The sequence below is a fragment of the Aythya fuligula genome, chromosome 10 (genome assembly GCF_009819795.1).
Source record: "Aythya fuligula isolate bAytFul2 chromosome 10, bAytFul2.pri, whole genome shotgun sequence".
NCBI lineage: Eukaryota > Metazoa > Chordata > Aves > Anseriformes > Anatidae > Aythya > Aythya fuligula.
In genome coordinates this window covers 2,598,412-2,612,943 of record NC_045568.1, presented here as the reverse complement: position 1 = coordinate 2,612,943, position 14,532 = coordinate 2,598,412, and positions in this window count along the sequence as shown.

The following is a 14,532-nucleotide window of genomic DNA, read 5'->3' as shown; positions in this document are numbered from 1 at the left end:
TCTAAATCTGCAGGTAGGATCCTTATATTTTAAATTAAATTTCTTCTTAAAAACTCTTAAATGTGAGACATTCAACTTTTATTGCCTTGCCCTCAGTGTTTTAGTGGCTTCTATAATTTCTTCTATTCCAGACAATGATCATTAGCAACAATTCTTAAGAGATTTTATAAATTTGGAAACTACTATTGTTGCTAAAATGAATGTTCCCATTCTTCTGAAGGCATTTTAAGACAGATGGAGACGGGTGGATTGATTTGAAGAAATTAACAACTGAAAGTTCCTACAAAAAAAAAGGTCAAAGATATACTTTGATATTCAAGAAGTGAATTCTCTCCTTCTCATTCATTTTGAGAAGTTCTGCATTCTGTCAGATTTTGACCCCCAAGAGAAGCAGAAATAATTAACAACAACTGCACAAGCCACCTTCTTTAAAACGCTTAAATGCCAAGGACATGCTCCAGATAGTGCAGGCTCTTTGTTTTGGGGAGACTTCTGCAAGCTATCATGCCTGGAATTTGAGCAGAGCTTTTCTATGTATATACTATTTAGCTGTTACTAATTACAACATAAATAAACATCAATGAGCTTGCAGTTTCATTAGGAAAATTGGTTAAAACAAATACAGCAGCCTAAAGTTAATCTCTACATGGATGTAATCCAACCTCCCAAAGCCAATGGATTGCTGTGATGAGAATTAATTGAGCACTCTCAGAAGCATGTGCTTACTGGAGGAAAATTGGAAGCAGGCATCGTTTGTAACAAACTAGTCTCTGGAAGTCCTATTACACACATTTCAGATGCTAGCTCTCGGAGAGGCTTAGCAGTTCATCTCCTCTAGCCTAGTTGACTGCCGTGACTCCAAATCACACAGCCAGTTTCAGATGCAGGGCCCGATTGATTCCTGCATAAGGCTGCCACCCAGCAAATAGCCTACAGGAACTGACTTCTGGTTGCAGACCCTCCTGGGACCTGAGTCTGTAAGCAATGCCCCACCACGAATGGCCCTAATGAGTAAATAAGGTGCAGCAGGCACACATCCCTTCACATATTGCACAGGGTATCAGTGCTAAGCGGTCTCTGGGGCAGAGAGAAGGACAGACACCACCTCACACTCGCCCTGAAACAGACCCTCCTAGGCTGGACCCAGGATTCCCTCCTGCCCACGTCCTACGATCCAGGCTACCAGCCTAAACTCTGCAAAGGCACTTACTTTTTTAGTTAGAGGTGTTTTTTTTTCTTCACTTGTTCTACCTGGGTGGTTCAAACATCTTTTCTGGCGGAAATATATTGCACAGAGCAAGCTTTCAGCAGCATAGGAGAGGCATTTTCCTTGCTAAAGCACATAATATTTCAAGGCATCCAAGACCCTAATATCTATAATAAAAACGAGCATGATAACAAATACTGTCATCTCTCTGCACTTCTGAAATCATTTGCAAAGCTGCCTATCATGAAACAACCAAATGAGAATGTTATACAGACTTCTGTCACTCATGCAGTGGGTTTATTCTTCACTGATCTATACTTATTACACTAGAGCATAGGATGTGGCCTGTTTAAAGCATGCATTGATTTTAGATCATTGGTTGGCTGGCTGGCTGTTCTTCACTCTCATGTAAAATAACCATGAGCCAACAGCTAAAGAAAGATACAGCAGGGTCTTGCAACCTGTTTGCCAAGTATTGTCATTTCATAGGGAAACATGGTTCCAGCTGCTTCTTCTGGAAGTGAAATCAATGAACATAATGGCAGAAAAGAACAGCTTCAGATCCAGTAAAATAAGGAAATCCAGCAGGGAAACACATGTGGAGCAATAAAACCTTTGGTCGAGCTTTACACTGGGACACTATTTCCACTGACAAAAAGGATGTACCTTAGCTAATAGACAGTCTGAGTGCTAGCACAGACAGCTGTTGTTTTCTTCTAGAGCTGGAGAACAATTCACACTGTTCAAAAAACACATTAGGATGTAAATAATATAAATTAAGTATATACAGCACCAGTTTTTAACACTGTTCTGCTTTCAGCCACTTTCCACTTCGTTGTATATTTTCATTGTGGCTTATAATGGTGTGCAGCTTTATTCATAACTCATATTAACATCCTTCACACCTTTTTGCTGCAGTTAGAAAGAGATTCTTCCTTTATTTCACATTGCAACCCAATGGCAAGACTTAATAGATAAGATCATCAGAGAGCAATCTCCATCGTATATTACAGCTGAGTTGTGAGGTAAGTTTTGTTTGCAGGAATTTGTCACCTAGGCTTCCTCTGCCTGGATACTCCCTTCAACATTTTCTGAATTCAATTTATAAAATAGCTGAATAACATATGTGCCAGTTCGATGAGGTTGCTGTATGTGTGAAATGACATCAGTGCTTTACCTGGTCCATTGCCTTTTCTGGGAGCTGCACTACTCATACACAGTTTCAGACAGACCTGAAAAATGTTATTCAAAACCATGAAAGGATAAAAATATCTTCATACAAACATAGAGGAAGAAAAGTCTAATGGCACTGACTGCCCAGTTCTGTTACTTTTGGGCTGGAAACTTTAAGACCTCTTTCATCACAATAACAATCAATCATATCAAGCCAAGTAGCCAAATAACTGCTGATAAATTGAATTTTAAGAATGCTCTCTGATTTATTAAGATTGTGTTAGTATACACAAGACAGCAAAGCTGCTTTGATTTAAAAATATGCAAGGATTTTTGGTTACATTCAGACAAGAGAGACATTCTGCCTATTTTCATTTCATTATTTTACCCTGAATACATTTTTAGCAACAATGGGATACCCCATTAAGGATATGAAGGGCTGTCAGCAGTTTTCACTGAATGCTGTGACATTTCCAGAGTACTCCAAATGATTCAAGAAATCAAAGAACGTAATCACTTCTGGATAACACAGCTTTGTGCAACTACTAACTACAAATTGCTTAAAGAAAAACCCTTTGGGTTTTGCCTTGAAAGGGAAGGAAGATCTCATGCATTTAGGCTAAGTGGCAGGGGAACCCCTCTGTCCTAGCTGTCCTGCTCAGGTGTGCTACAGAGCAAAGGTTACAGACTGGCCATCTGCACTAGAAGATAACAGAAGAAGAAACAGATAAAAAGCCATATTTACTCTAAGTTAACACACTATGAGCCTGGCAATGCCTGATTCTGCTCTAGATATTCTTTGGTTAGACTGCTATACCCTGACCAGCAATTCCTGTTTTTAGAGACTGGACTCTCCTTTCATGCTAAATCTCTGACCCTCAGGAGGCCACACAGAGAGCACAAGTGAAGCTTCATGGATGAGCATTCCTTTGTGTTAGTATCAGTTATATCACTTTGCTGCTGACAGATTCTTGCTTCCCATACAAAAAGAGAAAGAAAATGAAGAGGGATTTGATAGCTATGCTTGTTTGGACTGTGATTAACAACGCAAAAAAGAAAAGAGAAAGCATTTGCGTCATAACTTCTGATGCATCACAGCTCAGCAGGGTTTGTCCGTGTCAGACAGAACGTATTCAAGCAAGGCACTACAGTAACAGCACAACATCAGCCACTTCAGATGTCGTAATTCCCAAGCAAAATGAGGCCCCATCCAACTTTAGGTCAATATGTTATTTTAAGAATCTAAAAGGTTCTAAATTGAATTAGAACAAATTTTAATAAAAGTTTCTTCTTCTTTTTTTTTTTTTTTTTTTTTTTTTTAAAGCAAATACATTCCATTTTTGTGAACTCAAAAGACTATGGAGTCATGCAACAGATTTGAAGAACTGCACCAGGTTTTACTAGAAACCTGAATTCAGATTGATTTTCTTGATCTGGACCAACTCTTTCAAGGTTTGTAAACCACAGATTCAAAAGAAATTGAAACGGATGCCAGAGCATCCACCTGGAACCTAGCTAGATCGCTCTGTGCTCCCTTTGTGTTTTCTGCAAGCCAAGGCCTCCTGACTGACCTGTTCAACTGGTGTCCATGACTAAGCTTTGAAACAGGGATTTGGGGGCCTCAAGAGTATACTTTCATGAGAACAGCACATGCTCTTCATTTTCCTCCACACTCCCATAGGAACTGTGCAGTCCTTGCCCATTCTGCAGCGTTCCTCCAGGTTCTGAGCCAGTCTCAAGTTCTGTGTTTTCTGAGACAAAAATGGATAAAGTGACTTTTGGAGGCAAACCTTGAGGTCTAGTTGAAGACATGTTGCTTAGCTACCCAGACATTCACATCTGTATTGCCTGTCAAGTAAAAAACAAACAAACAAACTAACTATATTGGAGTGGTAGGGAAAAAAAGCACTTTAAGGGAGGTCATCTCTCCAGCCCGGTGCTCTGAGGCAGGCTCCTCAAGGCATATCATGCTCCTGCCAAGTTACATGTTGTTCCAGCCTGTTCTTAAAAGACCTCCAGTGGTGGATAATCCACGTTTCACAATGCAGGCCAATGGCCAGGGCCTTAGCAGAGGATGATTCCCTCACACTAACAATGGTTCTTTCTATTATGTTTTGGCAAATGCAGAAAGGAATTTGTTCTATCTCGTAGATCAGGCTAATTCCCTCGCTTGGTTGGTTTCTGTCAGCTGAGCTTTGAAGATACCAAATAATTTCTGTCCTAGGAGAGCATTATGAGCCGTTCTCCGATGAACACATCATCAAGGACAACACTGTAATGGGTTTTTAAATTGTTTCCCTTAGTCATAGGCTTAAAATAAAAATTAAAAAGAGGCAGCAGAAATAGTACAAGCATTAGACAAATGTAATAGGAATGCTTAGACACTGTGAAAACCAAGGGAGAACATAATTACAGACCATGTTTCACAGAGTGTGAGTCACTGGAGAAGAAAAAAATGTTTTAAACTTGCATACGTTCAGCTGATAATAACTGTAAGGAAAAAAAATAAAATAAAATAAAAAAAAAAACAAGCCCAAACAGTCTGGGGCTGGCCTCCTCAAACACCTCCAACTTCTAAATGCAGAAATACAAATACAAGACCACATCCCCAAGCAGTGCAGCAGAACGTGCCGCCTCGCACCGGCTGTGGGCCTGCTGCCACGCCTGCATGGCGCATGGAGCGCTGAGGGCACGGAGCAGCAGAGCAAGCAGTGCGAGGAAGGTGAGTGCACCGGGCACAAGGCTCACACAGGAGTGGGGCACTTCACGCTTGGAGCTGGGCCTGTGGACAGCCTCACAGCCCAGCCATGTCTGGTGGGTGTTCATCTTCAGCAGCAGTCACCTTGCTTCCCACCGAGCAAGAGGCCATTTTTAAGCACAGTACATTTGTCTGTGCCTAGACAAGATCACTGTAAGCTCTGTATGTCATAATACCTCATATTTTCAACAACAGAAGTGGTTTTAACCTCAGATATCAGTTAGGTTTTGTGAAGATTGCAAGGAGTATTCTTTCAGACATGCAAGAAATAGTACACACACAGAACAGTGGCATAGGCTAGATTTTTTTTTGCCCAGCTCCTACCAATGGGAAAGAATTAACAAAAAAATGATATTATGTGTTAGAAGGTGGAAGTAAGGTCAGAAAGCTTGAGGCTAAAGTAAATAGATGTCTGAGAAAACTGCCTGCATCGACACTTTTGCACAAGTAATTTATATGCTGCTAGCTATTGAGCGAAACCCCAGTGCAGCACTCCTGCCTTGTGCCGCACGTTGCTGCGTCACAGCTCAAAGCCACAGGCAAGAGGAAACACGACAAGCCTACAAACACTTCGTGTGACAAGGAGCAAGAGGTTGTTCTTCTGAAAGACACTGCTCATAACAAAAAGGAAAACATTTTGCCTTACAACTACTCGGTGCAGCAGAGACTTTGAATACTGTACATTGCAAAGCAGTTAAAAGATTTGGGATGTTCATGTGCACCCAGTTTGTTCAAGTCTTACACAGGATTTTCTGCAAGGCAGTACCACTGACATCATGTTGAATGGCAGAAACTTGTCTTTCCTCATTTGCTTTTGCCTCTCTGGATACATTGGCCACCATTTTTTCCCTCCTTTCCTTACAAACTGCAGAATAGATGAACACATTGCGTCAGTGTGTTACTCCAGCCCTCCAGGTTGGCCTGATACCCACGTTTCACTCCATGCTAACTCAGTTGCTGCCAGATTGCTTCCTTCTCTCTGCTGATGGCTTCTGCTGGGGTTATATTGATGTGTAATGCTGGCTGATGCAATCTGTTGCAAACTTGCATCATGGCCTGAAAGCTATCCTACAAGCCTTGCAGCGGGGCTCCATGGTACCAATGGCTGTGGGCAACTCCTGTCTAAGTTACGGTGAAGATCAGAGGCCACAAATGTACATCCATGTATAAATTCAGGTGTTGGAACGGCCTCAGCTCTAAGTGAAGGCAGTTACCTGAGGCACCACACTACAAAGGGGCACAGTGTTCCCTTCCAGGGGTTTGCCTGCACCTAAGGCTAGCCTGGTGCATGAAGGAAATGGATGTGAAGGGAAAGCAGTCGCAGAGGAAGAGCTGTGGGAAGAGCAGACTGAGATGCTAATCTAGTCTTCAGACACCCTCAAGGAAGGTTTGTAAAGCAGGAAAAGCAGCAGCAGCCCCAGCATTCCCAGTCCCCAGGCCATTGAGAGGCACAGACTCGCTCCCAAGCCCCTTTGTCAGAAGCTTCCCTGAGGCCCAGCTTTGCCTAGCAGCTGAGATCAGTTTTGAGCCAGACCTACACAAACAGATGACTAAATGACCACATTTCTTCAAATAACTTCATTTTGTTGCAGAATAATCTATTCTCTCCCTAGCTGCATGCCAGAACTGGCTGAGACATCACAGAGGTAAGTGATATAAATGCTGAAGCCATCCTTACGGAATTGCCTAGAGATATCTGACTCATGCTATTATGTGCAGTTAATTTTGTCTTCAGTTACTTTTTTCTTTTCACATAAAGAAGTTTCTACATTGATTTCCTAATTACTGCTGTTAATTATCTATGTAAATGAAATACCTTTCATTCTGCCTATTTATATTGGATATGAGGATGTACTATGGCAAGTAATGGACCAGACACTACCAAGGAAATAAGACACTGCTCGGTGTCTGTAGCGCATGCAACATGTGCCAGCACATCATCCACATTTCAGATTTATAAAAAGGAGACAAATTTCAACAAAGAATATCAAAGTTTTATCCTCTTCTTGCTATACAACTTTTGTACAACTCAGCTAGACAGACTTTGAACACACACACACACACGCCCCTAAAAATCTTAAAAAATATATTCTTTCTTAAATTTCTAATGTTCGGATTTTTATTTATTTATTTTTTAAAAATATTTCTTTTGGCCTGAGGGCTAAAATCCCTAGTTTGAAATTCTAGCTCCAGTAAGGTCAGCTAGTAAGGTCAGCTAGCTAATGCTAGTCAGCATTAGGATTTCATCATGTGTCTCTCTCACTGAGAAAAGTGAAATGAAAAAATCTGGTGACATCCAGTCACTTAACAGGGCTGTATTGCAGGTAGATTTACACCCACATACACATACATGTTGTCTGTATATGCATGCATGTACAGGGTACAAACATAGATTCATTTACTGATTAACTCCCTCAACAGTTAAGAGGTTCCAGCCACGAGCAATAACTGAGAAAATGTGGTCAAATTGCTCAAATTAAGTCACTTAGGGTTCTACCTTTCAAGATTTCTTATTATTACACATCACTATTTAAGCACTGCAAAAGTCTGATGACATTCCTAGAAAGAAAGACATGGTTGTGGTGGTAAAACAACCTCACAATGCAAAAACCTGTACACTTCACCGTGTCCCTCAAGTACCATTATTTTGTGCAGATAATGGTTTTATAATGTAATTATAACTCCATGATGTTACTGTTATTACATTTTAATAACATGTTTAACTCTGTAAGATGATGAACATATTCACTGTGAAAAAACATGGCACAGTAATCATATTGAAAGCAATCGTCTTCATAAAATCCAAAGAAACAGCAGATTTTCTGTATGTTAATTGCAGTGGGGAAAAATATAATGCCAGGCAATAGTTAAAACACCAGAGTCAGGCAAGGCAAATTATAGATCTCTTTCAAAATTAATATCAAACATCAGCTCTACAAACAAAATATGTAAATGTCTCTACTGAAATTCAACTGCTTTCTTAAAATTGAATCTACAGGCTCCTCTTTGGAGCATTATTACAGCAGTCCTTTGTGCTTTTGCCTAGCAACAAGCCTGCTGGTGCTGGATACTCTCAGGAGTGGCACTCTGATTACCAAGCCATACCACATCTTTACGTTTTATTGTTTGGTTTTTTTTTGTGTGTGTGTGTGTGTTTGGTTTTGTTGGGTTGGGGGGGGCAGCCCTATTGCAGGATTTCTCCATGCTTGCTCTGTGTGAAATTATGAGCAAGGCAGGTAGGCTATGGAGCTCTGCACAGCTGACATTAAGTGAAAGATGTTAAGATGGATTTTTCACTTGCAGTGTCACACTGTAACTGTATTGGAGCCTTGCAGAAGAAAGACGTTGTATGGAGGAGTCAATGATCTTAAACGGGCCATGTTTGGTCTACTGGGCCTCATACTTTGAGCTTGAGAAGCCTGTATGTAATTAATGTAATCTGTAACTTACCACAGCTTTAGGAAAAATAAACTGTGAGTGGATCAAGAGGTGTAAAGCATTGATCCTGACTAAGAGACCATTGCAGGTTCAGGAGTTAATGATGTACATGGTTTAACCTGAGTGGGTGCAGGCAGTACTGTGCCGCACAAACCCCTTGGATTCAGGATAAACTCAGCCCTACTCTTTGTAGCAGAGCAGCCTGCCAGCTGCTGCCACGTGCTGCTGCTAATTACACACTCGTCTGGCCTCGTCCTCACCTGAAAGTGCTACAAGAAGTTCTCCTGAGAACATCCTGTAGGAATAGAGCTGTTTTATTGTACAGAAATCATTTACTGGCTAGAATGCCCAAGAGATCTTCTCTCCACAAGCAGGGGCTGCACTGCTCTGCACTGTGTGCTGGGCGAAAATCCACCTGGGCTGTCCAGTGCTGCACAAATGCAGGGTGCCTGGCATCTCAGAGGACCTAAGATTTATTAGCTCCCTATACTCCTCTTCTTATTCTGCCTTATGAAAGCAGTTAGCTTATTCAGCTATTTGTTGTCAGGCCTTTCTTACTGAGATCCAGAAAGAGCCCTATGCCGTCTCTCACCTCACCGCCTGCCACACAGAACAGTGGCAGTGCAGGGAGTCAGCTCCTGCTGATTATGTTCAGCCCTCTCACTTGGGTTCATTCAGCTGCTATGCAGATTAACCACATAAAACCTGCACTGAAAGCCAGGTTTTAATTTTCTGTCATTGTACAGCAGTATTCATAATTCCATAATCTAATATACAGTGTGACTATGTTTACTGGCAAAAGCTGTCTTTCAGATGATGACCAATGCACCTTCTGGCTTTAATTTATTTATAGAACTGAACAAAAGCTTTAGATCCAACCCTTGCTCTCATATTGCCAAAGGCTATCATTAAATTTTAATTGACAACCTGAATCTATCCCCAAGAGATATGTCCTCATCTCTTCCAAGGACTTGCACGGTCTTGTCCCCTGGACCTTGCCTGTACTCACCCAGAGATGAGAAGCGCTCACATGAGCACTAGGATTTTTGCCAAGCTCAATTCAAACCCCAATTCTAGAACGATGAAGAACACACCTAACCTCTGCCTGAATCAAAGGTGAAATCGTTTTTATATGATGGAATAGGATACCTGAGGTGGATGGTGTTCATTCCCCAAGGGTAGGGTTCCCAGGAACCCACCGAGCCCTTGCACTGATGCTTCATACAGCTCCAGTCTGAACCCTGTGAATCAATCCCTCACTGGTCATGAAGCTTGTCCTCCAGCAGCCAGATTTTGGAAAGCTCTGCAAGGGGAGGACTTTACCCTTCCAGCCCAAGTGTCAGCAGAAAGAGCCCCACCACTAGAACTGGCTGTCACTTGTACTGCTGGGGCTGGAACCTATGGGGCATCCCCCACCAAAGGGGGGAAGGAGCCTGCAGAGGAGGGCACACGCCAGGCCTTTGGCCCTGCTGGTGTTTGCTCAGCTCCATCGCCACAAACTCCACCACTTCCACAGCCATCCTTGTGACCCTCAGGACGTTGCTGAGGACTGTGCATTTCCACCTCCAAGCACTAGCTCCACACACCAATACTAAACACATTGTCAGACAAAACCCACAAACAGTTAACAGAAGTGGCCATTATGATCTTAGAATGCACTCTGGCGACTAACTGGGTAAATATATCCATGTCAGCACGGATCCAGCCACAGACTGCACGTGCTGCTTCAGAACCGAAGACAGAGTATTAATTTTTCACCCGCCACCCACAGTATGTGTGTCTTCCACAGTGCGTTCCTATTTCAGGATATACTTGGGTAATTAAAATTTAATTTGTACAAACGCTAGCATAGGAAATTATGACAACACAGTTGTTTACATGATAAATGCTGTAAATAAATAAGGAAGATTGCAGAGAGTTATAATGTAACTTCAGGTTGTGTTTATGCACTTCCATTTTTCATCTGAATATTAAAATAAGCTTATATTAAAAACTGCGGAGAGAATACGATACACATGCTGGTTGCAGCATTTGAACTTTTCCCACAGTAAGCATCTTTACAACCTATGTCAATACAATGAATCTTTTTTTCACAGGACTGTTGATTAAAAAAAAGTCATCAGTGGTGCTGCTATGAAACAGGCTATGTGATAAAGTTATAAAATCATTACTCTGGAATTCAGATGAGCCAAAAATAACCAAGCCCTCATGCAGGGCTATGCCATAGTTACTGTATGGCACGCAAGCACAGATTTGCTACTTTAATCTGCAGCTCTCTCACCTTAACACAGAAGGTACTTTGCAAGGAATACAGAATTCTGCCCTCCATGGTGAGCTACCACATGTGCTCAAAAAGCGGTGACGGAAACATTTGCACAGAGCCTACAGAAAGGAATTGTTCACTCTACACATATAAAGAAACTGTTGAATATGCTCCAGAGGATTAAAGAGTTGTTAAAACACTGGGGACAGAAAAGAGATCACAGGAAGACAGAGCAGAAAAGCAGTGAGTGGCAAGGAGGAAGATGCAAATATCAAGACACATATTTTACTTAAGTACTATCAGCCTTAAAAAAAAATATCAGTACAGACTTTTCTTTTCAGGCTGTGAAGGTGGATGGGATGTATGACATAGGCAGTATATTTTTCTTCTGGAAACAGCCTGGTTCTCCTTCCTGCTAGTGTATTTTTATTTCTGCAATGGACTACTAGCTAAGAAGAGAAACCCAGACTACATAAACTAAAACAGCAGCACCCAGAAAACCTGAAGAAGGAGCCTAAGAACCTAAAGTCTATTAAGAGGTCTGGCAAAAGAGATAAAACAGGCAAATTATGCAGCAGGTAACAAATGTCTTTTTTAACGCAATCAAACATCATTTTATAACCTTTACCGCTGTCTTGGTTCATGTTGAATACATTCAGCAAAAGCTCACTGCAGGATTTTGTTCAAGTTCAGCAAGGTTTGAATCAGCTCATGAAAATACAGGTGCTCTTCCCCATATCATAAAAGATGCACAGTACATAGGCAATATAAGCAAGATGCTCACCCATATATCTACTGCTTGGAAGTCATGTTGGAAGCAGCTCCATCCCCATGAGTTATTTCCATTTAAAAATCAGAAGTCTCTTTAAAGATGCATCGGAATGATCGCTCCGCTTCCATGGGATTGCATTAGCAGGTCCAAGAAGATTGTCTGGCAGCCAGAACACACAGCCATTTTCTATATTACAGTATTACCTAACTAACATATAAGTATTGGGTGGGAGAGACAATTTGTCTCTCTCCTTGGTAAGCCTCAGTATAAATACCGGTGGGATAAGACACAGTCATGTGCCTGGCTGCTTCTTAAGTCACTGGCACCATAAAGCTGTATAGCAAAGTGGGAAGCAGCGTTGCAGAGTTAAGCATGTCTGCACTTACTCAGAACTTTTTCCATAGCCTGGCTGTTGGACTTTTCACTAATGGCTAGTTGCTTTCCACAGCAACTTTATTCTGAATTTTATTTCAACAGAATGGCTCTAGATACCATGAAACTTCTAAAACAAAGACCATCTCTTAACCTGAACATATATACAGATAGAAGACTTTTTTAATCTTACTCTCCTTTTTTGAATTCAGTTGCTGTCTCTGCAGCTGCACAACGAGAAAACCTGTTCTAAAGCCTACAATTGTGTGCTATATTCATACTTTGAGAGACTAACCCAAAGCGTCCTTAAATGCACTGTCTACAGCCCCAATTTACCTTTAATAAGAAGCTTTTTGAACCCTTTGAATAATTTTTGAAGGAAGGTTTCAACATACTCTTGATTTCTGGCTCTTAACTCACACTGAAAACTCAGAGTGGCCTTCTTGTTTCGGTGCAGACACCAGCAAGGGCAGGAGTATCAGGGTATCAGATAGCCCCCGCATACAGACAGTGCATTGTGCTTGTTATCCACAGCCCACCTAATGCGATGGCACAGCTGGTGCTGCAGCAGGACAAGCCTTGCACACCCTGCTGCAATCCTGCTCCTGGGGCAGCTCTGCTGGCAGCAAGGCAGCAGCTTCCCCCACAACCTCACCAAAACTGCCCGTACCGTACCGTGGACCTCAGTGTTGAGGCGGTATTGCTTGTAGAAACAGTTTTATGGCTTCCTTTGTTTCCAGCTACTTAGCCAGGGTTTAACTCACAACACAATCCTGCTGCTTCCTCTAACTACTCGAGAGCTTTAAGAGGCATCTTTGTTCAAAGCTTTGTGGAAAGTGAGTTAAACAAACAAACCACCTTTATCAGCCATTCCCAAACCCTTTCGAAGAATCAAAACAGGCCAAGGAACTGCAACACACTCTGGGTTAAGTTGTGTTATTTGGGCTCTGTTGGGTTATATTTTTGCAAGCCTTGTGTAACTATCCTTAATTATAAATTCAATTAATTTCCTGAATGGAAAGTCATAATATCTACAGTGAGATACTCCACTTAAAAATAAAGGAAGTTATTTCTTGGGTTTATTACTACAGCAAGGTAATGTAAACATCCATTTTCTATCCCGAACAGCATCAGGACAAGCTTACTCAGACCACTGACCAAAGATGCCCTTTCATAAACCTGTCATAAGCAGAAATAAGGAAAGACAGATTTAAAACAAACAAACAAACCAAAACAAACAAAAAAAACAAACACAGAGATAAACATTGTGGGATGGATAGTCAGGTAAAACAAAAGGCAAGATTTGTATATAATTACTGGATTAAATTTCATGTAACAAAATAGAGCATTTTCAATAATGACAATAAAAACCTCAGGGCTGGTTTCCAATAACTCATCAGATGTACTAGTGGCAATTTCTATTCTGCATCACTTTCCTTATGAGATGGATAAGTGTCATTGGGCAGCAGTGTGCAGAGTGTTTGAAGGACTAGAATTGTGAATTCAGCTCCAGGCTTGCCCTAAGGTTACCAGAAAATGACCAGTTCCTGGAAGGCCACTCATACAGCACACTGCTCCCACCTCTCAGTGCGAACGGACATACAGAGCTCGGTTTGCTAACAACCCTGTTGTTCTTCCACCTCTTCAGAAGCTAACTCATACACATCTCTCTTACATTTTACCCAATTATATAGTCCCTTTTAAGCCTCCACCACCAAAACAAATAAATGTACCTCAAATTGAGGTAAATTTGAATCCTTGGTTTCCATACAATAACTTGAGCTGCTTGGTTTGGAAAATAGCACCTATTTTAAGCACTCGTATTTTGTCCTCATGGTAGGTTTGCTAGGTTTTAGCATAAGGTATTTTTTAGGCAGGTAGCTGACAGATCAGCAGCAATTAAATACTTCAGAGCAGTTCTTTTTTCTTTTTCTTTTCTTTTTTTTTTTTTGCATTCTTATTTATCCTGATAGCAGCTGTTTAAGAAGCTGTATATTCAGAGTAATAGATGTTTCACTTCCATATAGCCAGCACCACTGCAGAAGCATTTGCTGAACAACCTTACAATGTTACTTACTAAGAAAGTGATTAACCCTAATTGCTGACAACTGTTTAAGTATTTAGACAATACTACAAACCGGGGCTGTAGAACACTGAGGCTAGTACACGGTATAGGCAGACAGAGTGCAGAACAGAGCTTTCCTACTCACCACCCTAATTCATTGTTACAAACCACAGGTATGAAACAATGCAATGTTTTTAAGCTAGGCTGAAATTGTAGGTTTTATTTTCCTAAAAATTGAAGGTGGTTATTTTTGCCTTCATCCAGAAACCTCTACTTGGTCAAACATTTCTCTTTAACCATTTCCAATTGCTGTTCTGTTCATTGAGTCTCTAGCAGCCATGCCTTTGAAAAGGTTCTGAGATCACCCCACGTGTTGGTGCAAGCATCCATTATTTTACACACTACCATTAGAGTTTCTCTTCTGAAATAAAAACCAAGTCTCTAGAAGTGCAGCACAAAGCAATATCCGAGCCACGGTTGCCCT